The sequence below is a fragment of the Bos grunniens genome, chromosome 28, assembly GCF_055505025.1.
Source record: "Bos grunniens cultivar Pamir isolate PY7600 chromosome 28, Bosgru_T2T1.0, whole genome shotgun sequence".
Taxonomy (NCBI): Eukaryota; Metazoa; Chordata; class Mammalia; order Artiodactyla; family Bovidae; genus Bos; species Bos grunniens.
The window spans coordinates 33,773,233-33,798,347 of NC_141192.1; the positions used below are offsets into that span (position 1 = coordinate 33,773,233).

At 39.0% G+C, this 25,115-nt stretch overlaps 1 protein-coding gene across 4 annotated transcripts in view; it reads right to left on the bottom strand.

The window, feature by feature from the left end:
- Positions 1-25,115, bottom strand: part of CHRM3 (cholinergic receptor muscarinic 3) — a 558,540-nt gene that overhangs the window by 289,926 nt on the left and 243,499 nt on the right. Inside the window, exon 3 of one of the 4 annotated variants that reach the window (XM_086381536.1) lies at positions 16,431-16,493. The exons of the other annotated variants lie outside the window; for them this stretch is intronic. The gene's annotated coding sequence lies outside the window, so the exon portion shown is untranslated. The remainder of the gene's footprint in view (positions 1-16,430; positions 16,494-25,115) is intronic. 4 annotated transcript variants of the gene reach the window in all.

Consider the following 25,115-nt stretch of genomic DNA (forward strand, 5'->3'; position numbering starts at 1 on the left):
AAATGTCTATGCCAGTACTTTCCGAAATCTAATTTGTGATTTAATGTGAATTACTTGCAGAATTTGTTATCTACCAATTCTGATTCAGTGGGGATGATAGATAGGGGATCTGAGATGCTGCATATACAAGTTCCCAGGTGATGCTGATGAACAATGGATCACAGTTTGAGTACTAGTATCTCTATTCCTCTCAGAAAGTACTAGAGTTAGCAACTCGAGTCTCTGATGTTCCATTTCTGGGGACCAGCTGAGGGACAGAGAAAGAAGGATGGATAGAGCCTCTTGCCTCTGTCTTAGCCAAACCTACTGCTGAAGCTTCTCTGAATGTCCCTCCCTGTATCTTGTGCTATGCTCCTTGGCTTCCAGCTGAAACTCTTCCCTTCTTTGGCTTCTCATAAGAGTATTCTCATCTTGAAGCACATTAAACATGGCTTCAGATGATACTTAATGATATTCAGTACCACAATATTTTCTTGTCTGGAACACAATTCTATCTACACTTACCTTACATGCATTTTATAATGCCCTGACTTTATTCTTTGATTAGATACACCAACTCATATGAAAGTCCCTATCTGTATTTCCATCATGAAGCACTATTTTGTATTACATTTGTTTGTAAGAAAATAAATAGAATGTGTTAGCTACTTTTTTTTCAGAGGAGGAAGATCTCCAACATAAGTCACACAAGTTGTAAATATGGTATTTATTCATCCATTTGTTCACCCATCATTTCCAGCAGCTATAGTGTACCAGCATTATGCTAGGTTTGCCCTCATGATTCTTGTGTTTCATTTGGAAATCAAAACCTAATGGATATATATTTTAATATATTATTTTTAAATTGCATGCATGATGCTACAAAACACAGTAATTTAATTAAATTTAGCTTACTTATTTTTAACTGTTCTAGTGTACTTGTTCAGATACTCTGATATAATGTGGTAATTAATGTCACTTCCCAATATAAAAACTCATTACAGTAACTGAGCCTCTGCAGATATTTGTTTTATAATGTGCCCATGCACACACACAATCTCCCCTCAACTTTAGTGAAGTGAAAATGAATCACTTTTTATTAAACTTATCAGCCTCAATGGAAAGGCTGGCCCTGGCCAGTAATCAGCCTTTAATTGGGTTCCATTCTGTTACAAAGTAAGTCCTAAAAACTGCCTTCAAATCACGAGTCTATTTCTCTCTCCCAATCTTCATTTGAAAATTCTCTGTCTCTGAAAATTTTCAGTTGTGGATGTGTCTGGTGGTGGAAGTAAAGTCCAATGTTATAAAGGACAATAGTGCATAGGAACCTGGAACATTAGGTCCATGAATCAAGGTAAATTGGAAGTGGTCAAACAGGAGAAGGCAAGAGGGAACATCAACATTTTAGGAATCAGTGAACTAAAAGGGACTGGAATGGGTGAATTTAATTCACATGACCACTACATGATCTACTACTGTGGGCAACAAAGATCCCTTAGAAGAAAAGGAGTGGCCCTCATAATCAACAAGAGTCAGAAATGCTGTAAAAGTGAAAGCTAGTCACACAGTCGTGTCTGACTCTTTGTGATACTTTGGACTGTAGCTTGCCCGGCTCCTCTGTCCATGGAATTCTCTAGGCAAGAGTACTGGAGTGTGTTGCATTTCCCAGTCCTTGGGTGAAATCTCAAAAACAACATAATGATCTCCGTTCCTTTCCAAGGCAAATCGTTCAATATCAGTAATCCAAGTCTATGCTGCAACTAGTAATGCTGAAGAACCTGAAGCTGAATGGATCCATGAAGACCTATAAGACCTTTTAGAAGTAACATCAAAAAATTATGTCCTTTTCATCACAGGGGACTAGAATGCAAAAGTAGGACATCAAGAGATACATGGAATAACAGGAAAATTTGGCCTTGGAGTACAAATGAGGCAGGGCAAAGAATAACAAAGTTTTGCCAAGAGAACCTACTGGTCATAGCAAACACCCTCTTCCAACAACACAAAAGAAGACTCTACACATGGACATAACCAAATGATCAATACTGAAACCAGACTGATCATATTCTTTGCAGGTGAAGATACAGAAGTTCTATGCAGTCAGCAAAAACGAGACCAGCGGCTGACTGTGGCTCAGATGGTGAACTCCTTATTGCAAAATCCTGACTTAAATTGAAGAAAGTACAGAAAAACACAAGGCCATTAAGGTGTGACCTAAATCAAATCCCTTATGATTATACAGTGGAAGTGACAAATAGATTCAAGGGATTAGATCTGATAGACAGAGTGCCTGAAGAACTATGGACGGAGGTTCATAACATTGTACATGAGGTAGTGATCAAAACCTTCCCCAAGAAAAAGAACTGCAAAAAGGTAAAATGGTTGTTCAAGGAGGCCTTACAAATAGCTGAGAAAAGAAGAGAAGCAAAAGGCAAATGAGAAGAAGAAAGATATACCTATCTGAATGTAGAGTTCCAAAGAATAGCAAGGAGATATGAGAAAACGTTTCTAAGGGAATAATGAAAAGAAATAGAGGAAAACAACAGAATGGGAAAGACTGGACATCTCTTCAAGAAAATTAGAGATACCAAGGGAACATTTCATGCAAAGATGGGCTCAATAAAGGACAGAAGTGGTATGGACCTAAAAGAAGCATAAGATAATAAGAAGAGGTGGCAATAATACACAGAACTATACAAAAAAAGATCTTCATGACCCAGATTACCCACAATGGTATGATCACTCACTTAGAGCCAGAAATCCTACAGTGCGAAGTCAAGTGGGCCTTAGGAAGCATCACTACGAACAAAACTAATGGAGGTGATGGAATTCCATTTGAATTATTTCAAATCCTAAAAGAAGATGCTGTGAAAGTTCTGCACTCAATATGCCAGCAAATTTGGAAAACTCAGCAGTGGCCACAGGACTGGACAAGGTCAGTTTTCATTCCAATCCCAAAGAAAAGCAATGCCAAAGAATGTTCAAACTACTGCACAATTGCAGTCATATCACATGCTAGCAAAGTAATGCTCAAAATTCTCCAAGTCAGGCTTCAACAGTACATGAGCCGAGAACTTCCAGATGTACAACCTGGATTTAGAGAAAGGAGAGGAACCAGAGATCAAATTGCCAACATCCACAAGATCATAGAAAAAGCAAGAGAATTCCAGGAAAACATCTACTTTTTTTTCATTGACTACACTAAAGCCTTTGGTTGTGTGGATCACAACAAACTGTGGAAAATTCTTAAAGACATGAGAGTACCAGGGGTACTCTCTGGTACTCACTCCTGGGGTCCAGCCAGGGTACTCACTCCTGGGGTCCAGCCCTGGTTGGATCCAAGGATATCCTCAGGAGGACGGCTTTGGTGATTGAAAGGATAGATAAAAGGAGAAAGAGACAGAGGCTTGACCTGACTGGTTTACGTGGGAAACTAATAAAGTTCGTGACACCGAACTTGCTCTGACCACAGAGGCCGCAGGCGCCCTCTCGAATCACTGAAGATGCCCCACCTTAGGCACCTTCTCGAGTGGGTCTTAGAAGCCCAGGCAAGTAAGTGGTCTCAGAGAGCCCCCACGCTCCAAATCAGTCATCCTGAAGGAAGAACAGAGAAGAAAAGGAGAGAAAAGGAAGCAAGAACGACACGGGGAGACCAAGCCTGATGAGCAAGGCCCGTAGCTTTATTTTCAAAGGGAGCTTATATACCTTAAGCTGTGCATAGACGATAATAGGGGGGTGTAAAATCATGCAAAGTCAGCAGTCTTTGATCCTTATCGAGACCAGGCTTTCTTTTCTGCAAACTTATCGTATACAAATAAATGCTTTACGTGATTTACATCATCTTCTGGCCAGAAGGCCTATTAACATTTTATGATTCTTTGTTCTGATAAAGGTTAGTTAACCAGAAAACTTGTTTTTTCTAAGAGTAATTATTTTAAAGTTTGGCGCCATCCTTTGAAAGTGTTAAAGTTGCATTCCTATAGGGCAAAGGTGCAGTGGGCTTACAACAAGGGAAGAATTTATTACCTTAAGGGTCTAAAGTTGTTAGCACCAAGGCCACTACTTATTTTTTCTATATACCAACTATATTGATTAATATACTCCCAAGGACACAATACAGGGGATGTGGAAACTTGGGAGCAAGCATTGGCTCAACAATGAAATCTACTAGTTCTATTCTAACAATTTCTAACTCCCCATACTATTTGAATATCTTAAGCTTCCCGTACCTCTCGCGGTTGGGAGGCTGTAAACAATCGTATGCGTAGCTGTAGGAGTCCGGGTAAACCTGTCAGGCAAGTCAGAGACCCATCTGAGGGGTCTGGATTGAAACATTCCTATTATGCCCAGGAGGCTAATTAACTAGAGCTCTAAGTTGATTTCCTTCAGAGAAAGGTGATGGGGGATAGCCCCGCGTTAATGTCAGAGGAGTTGGTGAAAGTCGTAAAATAGTAAAACAGACAGATTCTGGTTTTGGAGTAGATGCTCAAGCAGTTCCAGGGGGTCCCTTGAGTCCTGACTTGCCTTTGCATGTCAGGCCTCTCCACATGACCTTTGTCATGGGTAGGAACTCCCATGCTGGCTCCCGGCAGATCACCTTACCTGCCTCCTGGAAAACCTGTATGCAGGTCAAGATGCAACTGAACTGGACATGGAACAATGGACTGGTTCCAAATTGGGAAAGAAATCTGTCAAGGCTGTATATTGTCACCCGATTTACTTAACTGATATTCAGAATACATCATGTGAAATGCCAGACTGGATGAAGCACAAGCTAGAATCAAGATTGCCAGGAGAAATATCAATAACCTCAGATAGGCAGTGGAGAAGGCAATGGCACCCCACTCCAGTACTCTTGCTTGGAAAATCCCATGGACAGAGGAGCCTGGTAGGCTGCAGTCGGTGGGGTCGCGAAGAGTCTGACACAACTGAGTGATTTCACTTTCACTTTTCACCTTCATGCACTGGAGAAGGAAACGGCAACCCACTCCAGTGTTCTTGCCTGGAGAATCCCAGGGATGGGGGAGCCTGGTGGGCTGCTGTCTATCGGGTCACACAGAGTCAGACACGACTGAAGTGACTTAGCAGCAGAAGCAGCAGATATGCGGATGACACCAATCTTATGGTAGAAAGCAAAGTGGAACTAAGGAGCCTCTTGATGAAGGTGAAAGATGAGAGTGAAAAAGCTTGTTTAAAAGTCAGCATTCAAAAAATGAAGATCATGGCATCCAGTCCCATCACTTCAGGGCAAATAAATGGGGAAATAATCGAAACAGTGACAGACTTTATCAATTTGGGCTCCAAAATCACTGCAGATAGTGACTGAAGCCATGAAATTAAAAGATGTTTGTTCCTTGGAAGAAAAGCTATGACAAACCTAGACAGTAGATTAGAAAGCAGAGACATTACTTTGCCGACAAAGATCTGTCTAGTCAAAGCTATGGTTTTTCCAGTGGACATGTATGGATGTAAGACTTGGACTATAAAGAAAGCTGAGCACTGAAGAATTGATGGTTTTGAAGTGGAGTGTTGGAGAAGACTCTTGAGAGCCCCTTGGACTGCAAGGAGATCAAATCAGTCAATCCTAAAGCAAATCAACCCTGATTACTTATTGGAAGGACTGATGCTGAAGCTCCAATACTTTGGCCACCTGATGCAAAGAGCTGATTCCCAAGAAAAGGCCCTGATGCTGGGAAAGATTGAAGATAGGAGGAGAAGGGGACAACAGAGGGCTAAATGGTTGGATGGCATTACTGACTTGATTGACATGAGTTTTAGCAAGCTCTGGGAGGTGGTGAAGGATAGGGAAGCCTGGCGTGATGCAGTCCACGGGGTTGCAAGGAGTCAGATGGACTGAGTGAACAACACATCTCTGGTATCCTGATCTTCACTCACATTTCTTTTTTCTTTTATACTTGCTTGCTGTAACGCTGAGACCTTGTATGGCACATCTTTTCTATTCTCACAACAATCCCATATTACAGATGGAAAGGAAAGTGTAGAGAGTGAAACAATAACCAACATTGTGTAGGCAAAAATATATATATTCTACACAATTTACAGTGTCTCAATTGTTCCTTATCCTGCCTATGAGTAGGGTCATCTTTAATCACCATGTTGCACAAGAACCACTTGGGTAGAAAGGGCAAGTTTCCGATCCAAGTTGACGTAGCCAATTGGTGATGGAGCCTGGGTCCCAGCATCGGAGTCCAGTCTGGAGCCTGTGCTCTTACCCACCATCAGCTAACCCTATGGGGGTCCCAGAGCTGATAGAAAGTTTCAGATCCAGAACACAAAAATCTGTCTGAAAATAAAGCCCCTAAAGTTGGTCACCGTGCACATGGCTTACTTTCTTCAGAGCCATCCTTCTCAACCTAAAGGACAGGCTTAAATCTGGAATTTATCTGAACTCAAGGGCACACAGAAAAGTAATAATGATTTGAGGATTGCTTCCTTTTCTGACCATCATCATCTGTATACTCACTGGCGTCTGTGCTCATGCATCTACCCAGGGCCAGCCCAGTTCACTGTTCTCATTCACACAAGGTCTTTACTCCTGGAGTGTCCCCACCTTTCCCATCCACTGTCAGTTTATCCTTCCTTCCTTCCTCAATTATTTGCATCATTTTATAAGTGGGCTATAAAATCTCTCATATTTAGAAAGTCCTCATTTGGTTTCAGGTCCTGCTCTCCTCTTTCTGGATGACAATCACTACCACACAATGCTTCCTCTTACAGTCAAGCTTGCCTACAAAGTCTGCTATACTATCTACCTCCACTTCCTCACCTCCAACTCTGTTTTTAACCCCATTTCATATCAGACTTATGTTTCTCTGACTCCTAATATTTATATACTAAACATTGTGCTACTCTTATTATCAAAATACATTAAAATGTATATACAGCATGCTTTCATATAGGGCACCACACACACACACACACACACACACACCTTAAACCAAAAGATACTATGACTCATTAAGGCTGTGTATATTGATACTATGTATAAAATAGAAAACTAAGGACAGCCTACCCTGTAACACAGAACTCTACTCAATGCTCTGTGGTGACTTAATCAAAAAGAGGAGATGTATGTATGCATATGGTTGATTCACTTTGCTGTACAGCAGAAACACAATATTGTAAAGGAAACTATTCCAATAAAAAGAAAACTGTGTATATACGCCAATTCTATAGCTCAATATTCTATATATCACAAATTTATGTATCAGTATTATCCTTTCCTCATGCTTGACACTGAAATTTTGCCCCGGAAGATTTTATACAAACTTATCATCAGGTTAGTATGAACTCTCCTCTTTTGCCAGCCGCCCCCGTGTTGGCCCCTCCACCATGGCTCACGAAAGGTCTCATCTATTGTGAATAGTCTACTAACTGGCTTCCATGTTCCTCCTCACACCTTGGTTTTTGCTCTACCTTGATAGCACGAGGTTGCCTTTTGCCTTCTCCTCTTCATATTTGCCCCTTTTCTGCTATCTCAGGCTTAAATGTTAGAGAGGAGAGGGCTGGCTCTATTCAGGGCCAATTCTAAGTGTACAATTGATGCATCCTACTGTTTATTCTTTTGTGGTCCACACCCTAGGGTTAGAAGGTCTCTCAAAACCACTTCCACATAAATGGCGCATCCTCTACCACAAAGAAGCTGGTAGTTTAAAGATGCACACATAATGGCCACACAGAATGAACAACCTCTAAGATCCTGGCTCTCTAGGAGAAGAGTGTTTTTCCTCTCATGGAGGAAAAACTAATTTAGACTTGGGGAGAAGAGGCCAAGAAGAGGTCTTCCCCACACACTCTGAAGGTCAGTGGAAATTATCATGTATAAGTCATGATCCAGTAAAGGGAGGAGACACAAGTGAGCTCAGAAGAGGGGAGGAATTGATAAGAAATAAAGCTTAAAAATTAAGCAACAAAACACATCACATGCTAAGAAATCTAGGGGTTTTCTCCCTTTAAGTCAGTGAGGAGTCTGCTCACATCAAACAATCAAATAGTTATTATTTACTGAGAACTTACAATGTGCCATTTATTATTTTCACAACACTCCTGTGAGGCAGATGCTATTATTTTTTCCATTATACAAATAAGAAAACTGAGAGACACAGAAGTTAAGTAATGCTGAAGGTCAGACAGCTAGGAAGTGGCTCAATTTGAATTATAATGAGATTTTCATTTCAGAAAGGGAGAGGGATGCATTTAGTATCTGGGTAGATCCTGCATAATGCACAGAAGGCTTGGACAGAGGCTCGGAGAAGTGGAATGGGGCAAGAGAAGCAGAGGAGTTAGGTTCCGCCATCCTGACTGGGGTCAAGGGTGAAAGCCCACAGAATGGTCCAGTTGGATGCACAGATGCGGACTAGGGAAAAGATGTGTAGGCTCGAGGCAGAAGAGATCTGAGTCACTGGGCTGAAGACCATATCTTAATCATGGAAATTAAGTGAATTAGAAAGAAAAGAACTCCGAATAGAATTTTGGTGGAGGCAGGGAAGGGGGTTTGTACTTAAACAACAGACAGAAGGAAAAACAAAAAAAGAAAGAAAGAAAGGAAGGAAGGAAAGGAGGGAGGGAGAAAGAGAGAAAGACAAGGAGGGGAAAGGGGTACCAGGAGATTTAATCAGACTGAAATTCCTTGGAAAGCAAGGAAAGAGAGAATTTCAAAAAGGTCAGTGGGGAATAAAATTGGCAGAGAAGTCAAGAGAGTTAAGGCTCAAAAGTTCTTGGGGTTTATCAGCCAGAGGATCTCTGCTCATTTTGGCAACTGCAGTGCCAGTGAAGTGGTGGAATCAGAGGCCAAACTGCAGCTCTTTGAGGAGTGCTAGACACAAGGAAATTGAAAGATAGAACATGGTTAAAGAAGGTGAGAGACAGAGAAGGAGGAAGCCATAAAAATCAAAGGAAAACTTAGGCAGGGGTGCTGTTTCTTTTCCCTTTGCGACTTGAACCCATTTTCCATTTACATATGAAAGACAAATCTTCCAAAGAATTTCAAATCTTCATGAAAAAGTATGAAGACCCAAGAGACAGTCAACATAAAACTGATATAGGGAAGGAGGAAGGTCCAGACTTCATGCTGTCTTTTTAAATTTTTTTGATGTGGACCATTTTCAAAGTCTTTATTGAATTTGTTACAATACTGCTTCTATTTTATGTTTTGTTTTTTTGCCCATGAAGCATGTGGGATCTGAGTTCCCTGAAGAGGAACTGAACCCACACCCCTTGCATTTGAAGGTGAAGTCTTAACCACTGGACTGCCAGGAAAGTCCTCCTGCTGTTTTTTGAATCTATTCTTTCCTCTTGCTGACAGTTTCCTTTTTTGTCTCATATCACCCTCTTCTTGTAGAAGGGTCTCTATGCCCTTGAAGCCATATAAAAATGGTACATTTTCTTCCACCTTGGAATGTCATCATTCCACATCATAAACGTTGTATCACTGTAAAAAAGTGATACACGGTAAAAAAGAATCAAGAATGTCAACAGGCTAAAGATATAGCCCATGCCAACTATGGAGTCATAATCTGGTATTTAAACTACTTGGTCTCATTACTTAAATCTGGCCTTACATGTTCAGTTCAGTTCAATTCAGTCGCTCAGTCGTGTCCGACTCTTTGTGACCCCATGAATCACAGAATACCAGGCCTCCCTGTCCATCACCATAACACTCACTAAAAAAATGCATGTAGCTTGTCATCAAAACTGCACTGCAAACTCTTCATGAGAGAAGCTGTGTATTAAAGTATTAGTACAGATGATCTAAAATTTCATCTCAGGAACATGCAGCAGGAATTGAATAAGTATTCTGCTGAAAGGAAAACTGGACAGAGTTTGCAATCTTAGAATAATAAGAAACTGAGTAAATTGAATTTTCTTTTTTCTCCCCTAGGATATGCTGGAATGTAAATATAGCATGTCCACAGCTTTTGCCTTTGATCACATTATGAGATCTGTTTTTCTTTCCCCAAAGCATTCTTATATGTGCTTTGAATTGATCTCTTCTTATACTTGCATGCATGCTGCATGTTGTTTGATGTGAAGATTAAGCCTCTCATTTTCACATTACTTTCTACAATTTTCACTGTAAGCCTACGAGTTTCCTCATTTCTCTCCAAATGTAATTTAAACTATCCATGTTATGGAATGGTGTCTAAAACACTCTTTCTTTAAAAAGTATAAACTACTAACTTCAAATTTGGATTTTTACAAATCATCTCTATAACTTTACCTGGTCACTCCTAGTTTTCTATAACTACTCTTTTGTTACATTTTTTATAATTATCCCATAAGATTCATTTTTTAAAAATAAATCTAAAAATATTTAAGATATTTTAGGTCCATATTCTGATACTCTTTCTGTTTATGTTCTGTGTCTTAAATACTACTTTGTGATATATTTTTGATCATCTGATCAATTTACTTTGATTTTTTTGCATTTTATTTCTTTTGCATATAGCATAACACACAAATGCTCTTTTTATTTAAAAATATTATCTGTGATTTTCTGCTTTATTTTGCTCTTGATTTGGATTTTCTATTTCTTTTAGTTCAAATGTTCCACTGAGAATTTAAGTATTTTTGTTTGTTTGTTTTAAGAAAAGGGGATTGTTTTCTTTTTGGGTCATTTCTGAAAATGAAATTGCTTTTTCATCAATTTCCATGTAATATATTAAAATCTTGCTAGAGAACTATTAGATTTTCTACCTTCACTTAAAGTGCCGTTTTAAACCTAACTGGAACATTCCATGTGTTGGGCAGTAGTACCCTGGTGTATAAGATCCACACTGGAGCCCTGAGACCCCTGTGTGGCTAGCAGGGCCTGAGTAGGGGGCCCCAGTCCTCAAGAGTCTGATAATGAGCCTCAAGTCTCAAGGCTGCAAGGATAATGGGGACTCCCAGTACCTGCTGCTCCTCTGAGATGCCCTAAGCACAGTTAGGGTAGCTTCTGCCACCCAAACATCGAACTGAGTGTCTAGCCAAAGAGTGAGCTGTTGGCTTGCAGGGACCAGGGGCTGTGAATGGAGGGACAGGTTGCCAAGGGACCTGGTACAGAATAGGGAGGTGTACCAGGAGCGGATCCAGGCTGGGGGTCTCCGATGAGGACAACTCTCCACAGCAGGCCCACATCTCTGTCTTCACCTAAAGCTGGTACTTGTGTTCAGTACCCACCCTGAGATCCACGCAGGGACCCCTGGGCTTGTGCATTACAGTCTTGCTTCTCAGAGTGCAGTCAGTAACAGCAGCAGCTGGGTATGTGGCTGAAATGCAGAAGGGTAAGTTCACCTTAGCCCTTATGAACCAAAATCTGTATTTGAACAGGAGATTGCACACACATTGGTGCTTGAGAAGCACTGAGTCAGAGGAGCCATTCTGGCTTTTCTCTCGACATCACCCTTTGTAAGGAACATGGCCAAGGCAAACTGGCTTCCTTTCTGAACAGGCTTCATATACTCAGGTCCCCAGAATCCTTTGTCCAAAGGCCCAAGTCTACTCACTTCTAGGGTACACAGTGGGTCTTCACCAGATACGTCCTCCCCTGCATCCAGGACCGAGCAGGTGGTCAAGGAACCACTGTGACACAGTGGGAGCAGGTGGGTAGGGCTTCCAGGCTGAATGTTCATGTAAGGCACTGTAGGAGCAGAAAAGAGTCAGGGGTTGTGTGTGTGTGGAGGGGGAGGGGGGTGGATCCAGGGCCTCCAATTATACTTTAGCTCCTGGTCCCTTAGACAGGGTTGAGGCTACTTCTGTTCATTTATACCTGATATACCCTTCTAGTGGGGTCCTAAGCAATGGGCAGGGTGAGGCTATAAAAGAATATTTGATTTGTTTTATAATTTAAAATATTTGATATGAAATGTTAGGTTGGATTCCAGAATCATTTGCCTTGTCCTAAGAAATTTCAACATTACAGTTTTCAGTGAAAGAATATAATAGCTGTCATATTCTTTAGGTGTAATTTCAATCCAAGGAACCTTCTGAATGGCTATGAAAATCAGTTTTAGACTTTTTATCATCTCATTTTTCTTACAAAGCACCCCACAGATAGCAACTATGAAGACTTTGGAGAGACAACTGATTTAAAATTATAAATACAAGTCATCATGTCTAACATAGTATCTTATAATGAAAAGTTACTTGTGAATTTATGGTTTTCATTAAAACGTTTGACAATATTCCATTTGGAAATTCAATACTTATTTCCAAACTTTGTATTTTTTATTCTTCTCTTTAAAATTTATTTTTCTGAAATATAGTTGATTTATAAGATGTTAATTTCTGCTGTACAGCAAAGTGATTCAGTTATACATATATATACATTCTTTTTCATATTCTTTTCTACTATGGTTTATCACAGGATTTTGAATATAGTTCCCTGTGGTATACAGTAAGACCTTATTGTTTATCTATTCTTTATATAATAGTTTGCATCCGTTAACCCCAAATTCCCATTCTATCCCTCCCCCATTGACCTTGGCACCCATAAGTATGTTCTCTATGTCCTTGAGTCTGTTTCTGTTTCATTAATTTCTCTTCACTTAATACCAAGTATATGTATTGAATTTTTTTCAAAAAAGTCCATACGGATGTCCTCAAATCCTAACTAATTTACCCATGTACCTATCATACAAATATCACATCAGCATAATTAGGTGAAAAAAGGTGAGAAGCATGTATACTCAGCTAGACAAAAGCAAAGGGACCCAAAACAGGCAGAGTGGAGAAGGATACTCCTTTCCATCACATACAGTGTCTCTGGGTCCCAAATGTCTATCATTTCTGACTTTTATTAAAAGTTTATCATTTTATAAAGTGGATTTCCTTCCTTTGTAAAATTTTTCAAAGATTTTTCCCCCTCAACAGATCAGCTTCAAACTTTTTAAAACACTTTCCTAACATACAATTATCATCTTCCAAAGATCCAAAAGTACTGTCAATGTGACTGAAATCAGAATGTAAATATTTTATAAACAGCTGTCAAATCTCAATCAGCAGAAAACAAAAAGCCCCCAAATTGCTGTAATCTAACCACAAGGCTACAGCATTTAATTGACAGATAGGACATTTTTCGAGCTTCCGTTTTCCCATCAGCATTTTAACACATTTGCATAGTGCGCCATCCTGGATTGTCCCTGTGACAACTGACTGGAAGATGGGATAACTGAAGCTCTCTAAGGGAGAAGCTTAGCACAGTAACTGAATTCAGTTTCATGGAACATTTTTCTTTTTTTTTTTTCAGGTGTACACCAACATGATTCAGTTATTTACATTATATATATATATATATATTAGACCATTTTCCTTTATAAGTTATTACAAAAAATATTTTATTTCTTTTTTTAATTTAAATTTATTTTTTTAATTTAAATTTATTTATTTTAATTAGAGGCTAATTACTTTACAATACTGTATTGGTTTTGCCATACATCAACATGAATCTGCCACGGGTGTACACGTGTTCCCAATCCTGAACCCCCCTCCCACCTCCCTCCCCATACCATCCCTCTGGGTCATCCCATGGAACATTTTTCATACTCACTGTATTTGGAATTTCAGTCACTAACAGGGACTAAATCTTGGCATCAAGGGAATATTATCATGGCCATAAAAAAAAAGGCAAACTTTTAGCAGTTTGATAATTTATTATTTCATTCTGTTGGGTCTTCATTCAACAAAGATTTCTAATCATCCATGTGCCAGGCTTAACTAATAAATCTATGCAAGACCCAAAGGACTGGGCTCTTTCACCCATTACAACTGATGAGAAATGCCACTAGTGGGCTTCCCTGGGGGCTCAGTGGTAAAGAATCCACCTGTCAATGCAGGAAATACGGGTTTGATCCCTGATCTGGGAAGATCCCACATGCCATGGAGCAACTAAGCCCATGTTTACTTAGTGCCCATGTGCCACAATTACTGAGCCTGTGCTCAGCATGGGGGCCACAATTAGGAAGCCCAAGTGCTGCAACTCCCTAAAGCCTGTGCTCCAAGAGAAGCCACCGCAATGAGAAGCCCATGCACCGCAACTAGAGAGGAGTCCCTACTCACCCAAACTAGAGAAAAGCCCACACAGCAACGAAGACCCAGCATGGCCAAAGTAAATAAATAAATAAAATTATTTTTTAAAAAGGCAATGTCACTAGTGAAAATACCACAAATGGTCCCTTCAAACGATTTACTGCTATTTTCTGTGTACAATGCTATCTTTCCCCTTTCCCAGAATTTGTTTTTTCATGTTTTCCTCTACTTTCCTCTCCCCATCCCACCCACCATCTAAAGCAGTAAGCCTTTTGGGGACATCTATAAGCACTGCTTATTTTTTTGTTTGTTTTGAGATATTTTACCTGAGGCATTTTCTGACTCTATATTAATTCATTCAATAAATATTTACTAAGTTTCTTGCATGAAACAGGCATCTTTAGAGATACTGTAGTTCACACAGTGAGGAAGAGACTAGGGAATCCCTGCCCTCAAGGAGCTTAGACCATAAAATAAACCATAAACACATGTGAGAATTCTTCATGACTTTCCTAAATCCCTCAAGCTACACAAATAAGTATTAAAATATGGGAATATTTTAATGTGCCTTAAAAATAAAACTTCTAGTTTTTAAAAGGAATTAAATTTGGGTAGCTGGAACAGTGCTCATTTACAGAGACTAGGTAGTTGGATTCTTATGGTGGCTCGGCGGTAAAGAATCCGCCTGCAATTCAGGAGACGAGGTAGCAGCCTAGGGTTGAATCCCTGGGTCAAGAAGATCTCATGGAGAAGGAAATAGCAACCCACTTCAGTATTCTTGTGTGGGAAATCCCATGGGCAGAGGAGCCTGGTGGACCTCAGTCCTTATAGTTGCAAAGAGTCCCACATGACTGAGCATGCACAAGCACGAGAACACAGAATAACAAGCCCTAATCTGGGTTCCCCTGGACACTAGCCTTGCACAGTAAACGGATTTTGTGTGGGAAGAATAGAAGCCAGGAGACCATCAGGAAGCTTACACAGTTGTCCCAGCAAGACTGAATGATAATCAGGGTGGTAACAGAATAAAAAGAAATTAAGAGTTTCAGGATGCATTTAAAATAAAGACAGGAACAGGAAAATAGCTGATAACTCTTTAGTTCCATGGCCATAAAGGAAAAAGCTGACTTTAGTACACATAGCACTTCCCTGCATTAGCAATGGACAGCCAAAAGGCAAGTTATTATTTTATATTAAGAGAGTACCAGTACACTCTCCACTTACAAATAAAGAACAAAGGTCCAGAGAGGTGAAATAGCTGTTTTAAGCCTTCAAGAGCTGCTGTCACCTGCATTTCCCATTTCCTATTTTCCAGCCCAGGGACTTTTCCATTAACCAGCACCTCCTTCCTCCGACTCAGCTCAGTACCTTATTCAATATCTTGCATGACTTTCTTTGGAAAGGAATTTTATTATATAATTTATCTTTAATCTGTATTTTTTTCTGAGCCTAATGAATGTAAAGTATATAATATCAGGATTATAGTTTAAAAGCTTAGTTTTGGTAGCCATACTTGCACCATTACTCCTAAACCTTTATTTTAAAAGAACAAAAAGCCAAAGAAGAAACTTGGAATTAGTATTTCCTTTATCTGCTTTCATAAGCAATTTCAATTCATCCTGAGTCCCCCAAACCAGATTTTTCCCTTTTCTATATATGGAATAGCCTTGGTTCACTTTGTTTTATAAATGGAATAATTTAGTGGAATGTCTGTGTTACTGAAGAACATTCAAAGGATTAGTGTATTAACAATCCCACAGCAATAGTATAGGCTCCTGGCATCATAATGTGAGGACCAGCATTAAGGTAGCAGAGTACAGGGAAGGGCATCTGACATGTCCAAGATCAAACCTTGCCTTTGACACTAAAGTTCTTAACATCTCAAAGCACCAGTTTCCTCATTGTAAAATGGGGATCATAATACTTAACCCTGATGGCACTATTTGTGAAGACTAAATAAGGTATAGAAATACGCCCAGCATCTTGACCAGATATGAATGCTAGAACCAGCTAATTCTCCATTTAGATTTGAGTATCACAAGACCTAACAACCTTGTTGAAGTTCAATATTTGTCTCATGCAATAAGAAATCTAATGGCATTTTTAAAACCCTTATGTTACTACAGTTAAGACACAAACAAGCTTTTGAAATAAAATCAACTTATCTCATATTTCAACAAATGCCTTCATTGTAATTTTGAATCTGATGAGCAAATAAGTAAAAAAAAAAAAAAAGCATCTTTATTAAGATACATAGAACTGAGCATGCATGTATATTTACATTAAGATGTACACTGTAATGATTATAAATTGTATTAAAAAGCATCAAACAGAATTCCTATTCCTCCTTAATCTCTTCTCATAAATCAAGCCCATAAGCCCCCCTTTTAAAGCAAAGATTTCAACTCATGAAAGGATCTTACCTTATAGTACCTTAGTGGAAGTTCTCAATGTCATTTATTCCGCCTCTAATTAGCACACAGGTGCTAGAAGAGAATAAGAAAATGGAGCTCACACAAAGCCAGGATCCTGGAGAAGGGAAAGTCAACTACTACACACAATGATTTGAAGAAATATAAGAAAACTACAACATTTCGTAGAAAGTGATTTCATATATCATGACACAGGTGGTCAGAGAGTTAAGGAACCTGTTATTGACAAAGGAAACCTACATATTGAACTTTGGATGAAAGGCTTTCTACAGTTTCACCTCTCATACCTGCCAAAGCTCCAGACACAAAGAAAGGCATCAAGTAAGAAGGAAACAAAAGAAGTTGCTTATCCCTTATTCTATGTGTTAGCGATGGTATCTTACTTTTCAGTAAATCAGTCACACTGTCTACTTAGAAGTTCTAGTCCACTATCTTCTTCCAGACACTATTGGGAGTATATACATACTATTATCTTATGACTAGCTAAATTCTAACACAGAGAGAGAACCAAATCTTTATAAACTGAACTATAATTGACATACAATATCCCATTAGTTTCAGGTGTACAACAGTGATTCGCTATTTGTACACATTATGAAATGATCACTGCCATTAAACCTAGATACCATCTGTCATGGTATCTAGAATTGGTACCATGGTATCTAGAATCTATGCTTTTGAACTGTGGTTTTGGACTCTTGAGAGTCCCTTGTACTGCAAGGAGATCCAACCAGTTCATCCTAAAGGAAATCAGTCCTGAATATTCATTGGGAGGACTGATGCTGAAGCTGAAACTCCAATACTTGGGCCACGTGATGCAAAGAACTAACTCATTGGAAAAGACCGTGATGCTGGGAAAGATTGAAGGTGGGAGGAGAAGGGGACAGAGGATGAGATTGTTGGATGGCATCACCGACTCAATGGACATGAGTTTGATAAACTCCGGGAGTTGGTGATGGACAGGGAGGCCTGGCATGCTGCCGTTCATGGGGTCACAAAAAGTCTGACAGGACTGAGCGACTGAAGTGAACTGAAATGAACCATCTGTCACGGTACAAAGTTGTTACAATATTATTGGTTGTATTCCCTATGCTGTGCATTGTATCAATGTGACTTATTATTTTACAATTGGAATTTTTAAACTCTTAATCTCCTTCACTTATTTCATCTGTTTTCCCATCTCTCTCCCCTCTTGTAGCCATCAATTTGTCTTCTGTATCTATGAGTCTATTTTATTTTGTCCATTTACTTGCTTTTTATACTCCACATATAAGTGAAATCATACGGTATTTATTTTATTCCCTCTGGCTTATTTCCCTTAGCATAATACCCTCTGCTGCTGCTGCTAAGTTGCTTCAGTCGTGTCCGACTCTGTGTGATCCCAGAGATGACAGCCCACCAGGCTCCCCCGTCCCTGGGATTCTCCAGGCAAGAACACTGGAGTGGGTTCCCATTTCCTTCTCCATAATACCCTCTAGGTCTACACATGTTGTTACAAATGACAAGATTTCATTCCTTTTTATGGTTAACATTCCAGAATATTGCATCTTCTTTATCCACTCTTTTATCAAGACACAGTTCAATTGCATCTATATCTTGGAGACTGCAAATAATAGGGGAACATATATCTTTTAAAATTAGTGTTTTTGTTTTCTCTGGCTAAATATCCAGAAGTGCAATTGCTGGATCATATGGTAGTTCTGTTTTTAATTTTTTGAGGAACCTCCATACTGTTTTCCATAGTGGTTGCAATTTATATTCCAAGCAACAGGGTACTAGGGTTCCTTTTTCTACTCATTCTTGCCAACACTTGCTATTTTCTGTCTTTTTGATAACAGTTATTCTGACAGGCATTAGGTCGTATTATAGGTTTTTTTTTTTTTTTAATGTGGACTATTTACTTACTTTTGACTGCACTGGGTCTTTGATGCTGTGTGTGGGCTCTCTCTAGCTGTGGTGAGTGGGGGCTACTCTCTAGTACAGTACACACACAGACTTCTCATTGCAGTGGCTTCTCTTGTTGCGGAACACAGGCTCTAGAGTGCACAGGCTTCAATAGTTGTGGCGCATGGACTCGGTAGATGCAGCTTGCAGGCTCCAGAGCATGGGCTCAGTAGTTGTGACACACAGACTTTGTTGCCCCACGGCATGGGGGATCTTCTCAGACCAGGGATTGAACTGATGGCCTCTGCATTGCAAGGTAGATTCTTAACCGCTGGACCAACAGGGAAGTGCCTCACTGTAGTTTTGATTTGCATATTTACCTGATAACTAGTCATGCTGAGCATCTTTAGGTGGCTACCTGTATATTTGTAAAATATACATTTGTAAAAATGTCTCATCAGGTCTTCTGTCCATTTCCTAATCAGATTACTTTTTTTTTTTTTTTGACATTTAGTGGTATGAGTTTTTAAAACATATTTTGGATTTCAGTCCCTTATCAGATATACTGTTTGCAAATATCTTGGGATATAATCAAATCTGAAAGAAAATCTCATAACCCCATTTTGGACACTGATATTTATAATTTTAAAGAGCACAGAGCCTAAGAATTGGGCCCTGAATCTTAGAAAAGCATTTCTCAGAAAGTTGGCCGAGAGAAAGAAAAAGGCACCAAGTTTCATGAGAGGAGAAGGAGGGAAATCTGTTCTTGTGAGGGATGTCCTTGAGGGTAGAGCATCCATCCGGAAGGAACAGTAAGCACCAGAGGAGAATTTGAGGATGAAACCTGACAAGATATTATTGGATTTTTAAAAGGAGGACCTTGCAGTTTCCTGAGAGGTGAAGGTTAAGTCAGATGACCAGAGGATGAGAAGAGGCTGCAAGGTGAGAGGTAGAGGGATTCTAGGGGCATGTGTGGAGGGATTTCCTCAGCAAGGATGAGAGAAGCTCTTCTGAGACTGTGCAACAGGATAATCCGAGAGATGGAGGAAAGCTTGATTAATAATTTAGAGATAGGTTTGTATCTCACATGTCTTTTTAAAAAAGTATCAATTTGCAAAGGACTGGGGAAAAAGAAAAGAAAAAAAGCCATTGGTCCTTCATAGTTTGAGAAGCACTATTTTAAAGAACATCAGCAACTTTGCCAGCTCAGCATCCCTCCCCTTTTAGGGCATCTCCCTCTGCTATGGCTCCCAGTGCTGAAACTATCCATCAAAGGACCCTCTCCTACTTCGGCAAAAGGAGGGCACCTGACCCAAGGGAGGCCTCTTAGATTGCTCTTCTTTTGGGAGCCCCAGTCAGAGAAACGTGTCCTAAGGAAAGCAATGGTAGAAGCTAATCTTTAATGAGACCCATTCACTTTATGCATGGGGAGACTGAGGCTAGTGAGTCAGTGAGCAGAGGTCACTTGAGTCCAGGCTATCTTTCCCACTAACGGCTCTGCTATTTAGATTCTGGCATCTCTTTAGGAAACAGTATCTCTACAATGGGAACTTCATGAGAAAATTCAGTAGTATAGTAACACACTCATTCCTACTAGAGGAAGTGATGGGTAAGTCTTCAAACAAGGAAAACCAATCTTGCTGCCAAAAATGCAATCCATAAGAGTCTAAAATAAAGAAAGTATAATCAAGGAATATGGAGGCCTCTTTAATACCGCTTTCTGTTTTTCCTCTGAAAACAGACATTTTTCTGCTGTACGGGACATACCAGTGAGCCTGGAATTCATATTTCACCATAGATTCTTCTTTGAATCTAATGGGCCAAAAGGCAAGTACTCTTTGAGTTCCACTGAGGCATGGGCCAGTGTTATAGTAACTTACTAAGTGTCTTGCACACAGTAGTTTCTCAGTAAGTCTTTGTTACATTGGTTTTATCATTAAAACTAATAAATATCCAGAACACACTTGCCTAATTTACAATTAGGGGTCCCAACATGCCTACATATTGAGATTCACATCATTTAAAGTACGTAAATACATATCTCTCAATAATAAAAATTAAGTTGCATGATTAATAACCAAAAGAAACAAACATCATTCAATCACTAAGGTATCTACTAATAAAAAGACCTTCTGTGCTAAATGAACCAGAGAACAATAAATAAGATTGAACACCCTGAGGTTTATCTAAGTTTCTCTAGTATTAGATTGAGCAAGTATTCATTTTGAAAACCAGCAAGAGAACTGGCTTTCACCCTGGCTTCACATTCACTCTATTGCAAATTAATTGTATATGACATTCATGAAGGAATAAGCTTCAAATCTCTTAGTATAAATGACAGGGTCTTTTAAATGCTAGCAAACATGGCTTAAAAGGTTTCATAATCAAAATATGATTGGTGATTCCAGAGACTGTTGTTGTAATTATGCAGTGAGCTAAATAATTTGGAAAACAAAGAAAGAGACAGAATAATAATTATGGAAGACCAGGTGTCAGGCTCTTTTAATAGGTCAACAAAACATGACCTTGATTTAGGATGTATATAGAGAATGGTAGGCTATTTTGATAGTATCTTTAAAGTATCAGTTTCTTTCTATCAGCTTATCAGGTGTTTCTCGAACACAGACTCTGAGAAGACCACTCAACGAGGTAGTAGTTTTGGAGGCTTAATATGATAATTTGAGCTGTTCCATTTCCTTAAAATTTTTTCAAAAATCAGATTTCCCTATTTTCTAATTATTTTGAATGTGTATATTCTCCTATGCCTAGGAAGATGCAAAGCATTTTAATGGATATTTTGCAATCTAAGTGGATGATAAATGAATCTGTAGCCCTCTAATTTGGACAGCATTATACCTGCTCACAGTTTTGAAACAAATAAGCTTAACTAATCAACTTCTAGAATTTGGATGAAATTAGAGCCGAAACTCTCAGAGAAGACCTAGAATATTTCCCCACTTAATTTCACAATATCTTTATTTGAAGACCAAATAACAAGTGCTTTGACAAAATTGAGCCTAACAATTTGTTTCATGGGAATAGGATAAATATAGTTTCAAAATGTAGATATTATGCTAGGTCTGGTTTGCATTCAGTATTCATGAAAAAACAGCATTCACTAAATATCGCTGTTCATTCAGATTTATATTCTGATTTGTTTCCTTCAGAGCTCTTTTCACTTTAGCCAGCCCATCACATCCAGAGAGAGAGAGAGAGAGAGAGAGGACTAATGAAAAGGTGCAACAGTTCTTATGAGTAAAATTATTCATTCCTTTGTAACTGAAGGAAAACAAAAATAACAGCAGGTGAAACAGGTTAAGAGAACAAGTTGTTTCTAGTGCACCAGACTTGTTATGTTTCCCATTTGCGGAGGAGCTTCAGGGATCAAATAACTGTCTCTAAGTTGACCAATAAGAAACAGGTAAAATTGATATACAAAAGCTTGGATCTTTTCCATTTTAAATTCCACTTAACAATAGAATCAATATTAACAACAACAGCAACAACAAATATTTACTGAATGATTGCCATATTCCAGGTGCTATTCCAAGGCCTTGACATACATCCAATCATTTCATCTTCACAGCCCTATTGTTACTTGCATTTTATAGATAAAGAAACAGATATCTGCTCGCTTGCTCTGTGTAGAACCACAGCTCTACAGAGATTATTGAGACAAAAACTTGGTGCTGAGTCATCTTTTGCCATCTACATTCCTTCGCCTTTGTCCATCCTTATTTTAGTCATCCAAGTAAATTAATGTTTACTTATTAACACAACTCCTGGTTTGAATGGTAGAGGTTCCATTGGCTTTTTATTTTCTACAAGGATTGTGAAAAAAGGTTTAGCTGTTTTGATTAATGGGCATTACAGCAGCACAACAAGAGTTTTTGGTGGATATCAAGTGCTCTAAAATAGACTCTACCTGGGTATTCCAGGCAGCACAACACTGTGGAAGGGGAGACAGCAAATGAGAATGGCATTGGAGAGAAAGAAAAGCACTCACTTTGGCAGTTTTTTTTTTTTTTTTTTAAATCAATGAGTGCTATGTCACCCTTGACTGAAGCTTGTGAGTGAAGACTGTTCCTGCCACATTAGAAAACAAAGGATGTTGTGGCCATCAGGCCATCAGCCACTTCAGCTGCCCCTTAACAGTGTAACCTGAGGGGATTCAGGAAGAAGAAAAGCAGAACACTAGTGTGAAATAGTTATGGTTCATATCAAAGGAATTATTTTAATAAGCTCAGACTCTTGCAACTCCCTATACATAGAAGAGTGCTAAATTCATTACCTAGAGATGTGTATTTCTCTTTAATTAACTATAATCATTTGATGTTCTGAGTATCGAGTTACTTTCAAAAAACGCCTTTGTATCCTGACTCCTCCGTTACCTCTTCAGAGCAGTCCAACAATGGCTGTCTCCTGGGCGGAAGTCCTCCGTATGTCTGCCCACCAAAACAGAATTCTCAGCTTTTAGACAGTGCATTGTTTTCAGCTGACCAATGTCTGAGGAGACACTACAAACCCAGAAGAATGGCCACTGCGCTAGGCTGGGCTGATGGACAGCACAGTATCAGAAGTCTTCTGGGTAGGTTCCATATTTGTTATCAAGATGGTAGCCAACTTGTTGGCTCATATAAGCTGATAAGCCCTCAGCCAGTGATTGGAAGCATGGGCAAAGTTCAGTATTCTGGGGTAAGTGGACTGGTTAATAGTGTAGCAGGTCAGATTATTAAATCTCTTACCTTCGGAGAAGGTGTGCTGGGGTGGGGGGTAGGTGGCATCTACGTTTAAGAATGAGGAGAGCAAAACAGGATCTGAAGAAGTTAAACTAAAGACTGTCTCTTGCCAAGACCTACTCCAGATCTCTTGAGTGTTCTCCCAGAAGCCACTAACAGAGGAATGAGTCCCATTTAATGCACAGAGACTGGGTAGGCCTGAGACTTGCAAGATGATAGCTTTAAATTCTTACAAGTCCCTGAGCCTGAGGCCTACAGGAGTGGATACTGAGACTCTTATAAAGTCTCATTACACCAAGAGTTCAAGAAATTCAAGGCAGTATCAAATGACAATTAAGTGGAAAGTATTGTTTTCCGTTTCAGTTTTGGCAGAGAGTCTTAATGGGAGAAGAAAATGTTACCCTCATTTGTAGAAAAGGACCACTTGTCAATCCAATTTCAGCAAACCTAATCTCATACTGCTGAGATAAAAGTTGGAGGCTGAATTCAACTTGATACACAAAACAGGGTGAAGAGTATTACTCAAACTTTGTAATTTCACTTTTTGTCCTATGGACATAGAAAAGTGACTAAAAGGAATTTCACCAATAATATTAATGTTTGTTTGTTGGTTCTTTCTGTAATTAGATGTAATTTCTGTGTTCTTCTATATTTTGATTTTTTTATAAATCAGAAAAAAGTATTAGCAACCAACTAATACTTCTATCAGATCAGATCAGATCATACTTCTATAGTGGCAGTTAAATAATAGAAACTGATGACTTCTAACATCTGAGATTTAAACAGTTCTTTCTGCACTAAAGCTGTTTTAAAAGGAAAAGTTTTTAAAAGACATATTTTTAAACATAACTCTTTAGAAAGATATATGCATATATTCTGCATAAAATGTTAAAGACATTTTAACAATTTAACAAAATAATGCATGCCTTTATAAAATTAGACTTTAAAGATTATGACTGCTGGCTGGAAAAGGCAGTTAAATGTCACTTAAATTTACTGCTTTTACTAAAAGATGGAGCGAAAACTTAGAAAGCAGAAACTTAGCATAAAATGAAACATATACAACTTTAGTATCCTATAGTATCCCAGGCCTATTTTTCTCCCTGTTATGGACTGAATTGTGTCTTCCTCAAAGTAATAGGTTAAAGCTATAAGTCCCAATGTGATTTAAACAGGATCTTAAGGTTGCGGCTGTAATTCAACAAGAATGATGTCCTTGTAAGAAGAAGTACCTGAGTGCACTTGAGAACATGTGCTCTCCCTTCCCCTCCCACCCCAAACCCCATCCATACAAAAAAGGCCACAGGACACACTGACAAGGCACTGTCTGCAAGCCAAGGACAGAGGCCTCCCAGAAACTGACTCTGATGGCACGTTGATCTTGACCCATCAGGCTCCAGAACTAGGAAAGAAGAAATGTGTGTAGTTAAGCTACCTAGTCTGGCATTTTGTTATACCAACCCTAGACTAGTACATTCCCAATGTTATATTCAATTCTACAGTGAACAAAAGCCTACAGATTATGTTGAGCTTTATCTGTAGTTTTGGCTTCTACCTTTCCTTAAAACTCATAAATTTATAGAATGTTTAAGCTGAAAAAAAAAAGAATCACTTAGCCCAGGTCCTACCATTTCTGAATTTTGTCCTTGGTTTCCAAGTGGTGAATTTAAAATGAAATATGACCTTTGAGTAAAACATGTATGATGCCAAAAGAGAAATATCCCTCTTTGCTAACTAACACCTTTCAGTATAAGGATAAAAATCAAATGAGGACATTCCAAAACCATAGCTCCTTTCATAATACAATTAATTTGAAGGCAATTCATATCACTGGATATTGTGTAGGAACTATTATATCTTTAATTCAAAGAATGAAGGTTATTTATTACATATGATTCACCACAATATTAAATTGGTAAGATAGGGTGATCAAAAAGTAGTTAATCTGTATAACTGGTAGAAACGAGGTAGGCAGAAAAGCCATAGGTTACAAACTTACACTTTTTCTTTTATCCAGAGAAATTATTAATTTTTACCTTTTTATTCATAGTGG